The sequence below is a fragment of the Triticum aestivum genome, chromosome 7B (genome assembly GCF_018294505.1).
Source record: "Triticum aestivum cultivar Chinese Spring chromosome 7B, IWGSC CS RefSeq v2.1, whole genome shotgun sequence".
Classification (NCBI taxonomy): Eukaryota; Viridiplantae; Streptophyta; class Magnoliopsida; order Poales; family Poaceae; genus Triticum; species Triticum aestivum.
In genome coordinates, this window is record NC_057813.1 from 70,257,204 (window position 1) to 70,260,497 (window position 3,294).

Genomic DNA, 3,294 nt, shown 5'->3' on the forward strand with positions numbered 1-3,294 from the left:
TTTTGGACGATTCTGGCCGGTTTCGTGGACTATTACTCACTATTTTGGGGTCCCGGAGTGATTTCCACGATTAACAAACCCTGGGGTACGTTTACGTGTCGGACATCAACACTGGCAGTTTTGGCCGATTCTGGCCCGTTTCTTGAACTATTACTCACCGTTTTGGGGTCCCGAAGTGATTTCCATAGTTGTTGAACCCCATGGTGCGCTTACGTGTTGGTCATCAACGCTGGCAGTTTTGGTCGATTCTGGCCCATTTCTTGGACTATTATTCATCGTTCTGGGGTCCCGAAGTGATCTATCTATCTATACCTATACTAATTACAGACTCCCTAAAAATTACCACGTTAATTAGAATTTACAAGCCGCTAATCTGGTGGGACCTAATTATGACGGTTCAGATGCACCATAGATCCACCCATATAATTATGACAAAAAAATATTTTTCTCTATTCTCATTGTTAAATAAAGACCCCTAAAAATCTTATAAAGAAAAATTCTTACTAATCCTATATGCCACGCCACATCTCTTACTCTAATTTTTTTACAGTTCTCTTATAATCTATACACGGTCTCCTCCCATGGTCTACCCTGATACAAGGGACTAGATCTTCCTCCTCTCCCCTCCCACGGTCTCCTCTTCTCCATTATCTCTCTCTCGCCCCCAACCCAAGATTGATGAAAAATCCCTCGATCTCTTCCTATAGATTATCTCTCTCCCCCAATGAAAAAACAAATGGATTGTATCTCTCAAACGGAAGGCATGGATTCCATGGGCTCATGGAGCTTTTTGCATCAATATAATTTTCCTCATGTGTATGAGATTCGTTTTTCGTTTACTGTTGAATCAACTGTGGCTTTTCCTTGGATTCAGATTTACTCTTTCGTGTCGTCTGATAGTGTTGTGCTCTCCACAGATTGGATCTGAATCATCTCACGTACAGGTTTTGGATGCCTCATGGAGATCAGATCGGAGGACACCAACTATACCCATACTCCGTGATCTTTTCCTCTTGATTATCTCTCTTTCCCCCAATGTAAAACGAATGGATCAAATAGAAGACATGGATTCCGTGTGGTCAAGGAGCTTTATGCATCAAAATAATTTTCCTCATCTACATCAGGTTCGTACTTTCACACTGTCTATTCTGAATTTCGTTTTTGCAGGTCTATGATTGAATCAACCGTTGCTTTTCCTTTTGATTCAGATTCATTTTTTTCCCATGTCCTCTCTTAGTTTGTTGCTCTTGATGTATTGGATCCTTTATCTCTCAGGTACAATTTTGGATTCCACACGGAGATCATGTCGGGGCATACCAACTATACCCCTGCTCAAGAATCTCCCACTCTGTGTGAAGGTTATCTCTGGTCAGTTGATGTCATTCTTCCATTGGTTAGATGAAATATGTTGCTTACATAGTATAGATAACAAGTTGATCATGCAGTTTACTCTTTTTTTCAGATTAAAGCATTGGATTTGTAGCTTCCCTTAGACTAAACAAGTACTAATATTCAGAATTCTGTGTTCTTACCTGCTAATCTTTTTGTACTCCTTTAACTTTGTTATATTCAAATCATACTTTCATTATTTCTTGTAGTATAAGTTCAAAATTATGGCGTGAAACATGGGGATGCAATTAAACTCAATGGAGAAGGAAACCTGGAAAGGGATGAACAGAGTAATTAGTCCGTGTGATGCCATTAATCTTGACAACAACGATACTAGATGAAGAGTTCAGTTATTGGTAAATTTTATGATCTGCAAACAGTACATGGTACTATGATTTATATAGTACTAGCTATTATAAATATAGAGGCATATTCTCAGTGCATTATATAACACTATATTGGCTAGCTTCATGTGTAACTGTGTGATGTTATTAATTTGTGCAAGTCTCATTCAATCCAAAATTGGCTTGACCGCCATTGCAGCTGGCCACCGTCATGATGGTGGGTTCATAACGCTGCCGCTTCTTGGGTGGAACGTCGTCGCTTCACGGCTGGTCGAAATGCAGCGCCAATGCAAAGGCAGGTTTAGCCAGCCCTGAAGTTCTGCATCTATGCGTACATGTGATGGTTTTCTAGGGCGTCACGTACATAAGTATATGGTTTCCAGGTCAGAGTCTATTGTTTTGATTTTTTGTTTTTCCTTTTGATGTTTTCCCATTGTACTGATTTTGAGTTTATTTCATACGAATTGTATGGTTAATTTAGGTGAACAAAATATTTTGTTTGGTTTTCAGGCAAGTCAATTCAGTTCGTTTTGAGTAAGTCTTCAACAGTGACTGTTTCGCATTTTCTACTTATATGTGGATTGTGTTTCTCACATTCGGTGCTATGTCTGAATCAAGGGCGGTCAATCATTTAGTGAGGTCATCAATGGCTGTCTATGGTTGTCTGTAGGTATCAAAAATTATTTCCCAGGCTATTGTGGACACAGGTTATTGTCTGCAACTACTCATGTTACAGGCAATGCTGCCAGAAAATGTTCTAATGTCATGGACACTGTTCACTTGCAACTATAGAATTTATGTCTAAGGACCTTATCCACACAAGGATACTATTGAACCTTCTTTGACAGTTGGAGACTGAGATCGAGCAGAACTATGGCAACCATGTCGTGTGGAAAAGGGCCCATGAACTAGCATGTCATCGTGTCACCGTGTTAGACAATACATTGCGTAATGCATGAGAGGCTCATATTAGGCTTGGCCATCTTCTCTTGATTTTTTTTCAATCAGATTGTTGTACTAGGGAATTTGCACTGATTACAACTAAGGATCGGCCTTCACCTCACTCTATGCATTGTAACATTGTTATTTAATTTAGGTTAAAGTTATGATAAATGCATGCCCAATTTAGAGATGAGATGACTACTTTAAGTTCGGTTCAAGATTTAACAACAGTCATATTATTAGCCCATTATTCCGAACATATGCAAAACTAAGAAAATTAATTCATTGTAGTCAACATCAATACCCCTGCCGTACTCCCAAGTGGATGCAATCAGATTTGGGCGTACCAACTTTAAGTGTAAATCCGACATAAAAAAATAGATAAGCGTGTACATGATGAGAATTAATCTCATACAGAAAAGCATAGTTGCGCCTTTTTTCTCCTTTCTCCGTTTGTTTTTGTTCTGGAATCGATTAAATTTTAGTGAGGTAGAGTCTGCGTATCCGAATATGAATTCCTGGAGGTAATGGACCCCAAATTAAATATAGTGTAATAATCTGTGTCAGATTCCTTTTTTCAGTTTCTATACATATGTACCGGTGTATCTTTGTATTAGAA

At 38.8% G+C, this 3,294-nt stretch overlaps 1 long non-coding RNA gene across 3 annotated transcripts; it reads left to right on the plus strand.

Moving 5' to 3' along the window:
- Window positions 1-609: 609 nt before the first annotated feature.
- On the plus strand, window positions 610-3,056 carry LOC123161959 (uncharacterized). Of its 3 annotated transcripts, XR_006480964.1 has the most exons (6): window positions 610-816; window positions 918-1,124; window positions 1,276-1,368; window positions 1,599-1,775; window positions 1,933-2,116; window positions 2,244-3,056. It is a non-coding gene; the product is annotated as an uncharacterized lncRNA (long non-coding RNA). The 3 variants fall into 3 exon arrangements; XR_006480965.1 differs by having other exon boundaries at window positions 610-1,124; window positions 1,599-2,116; window positions 2,244-2,267; window positions 2,404-3,056; XR_006480963.1 differs by having other exon boundaries at window positions 610-1,124.
- Window positions 3,057-3,294: the final 238 nt, after the last annotated feature.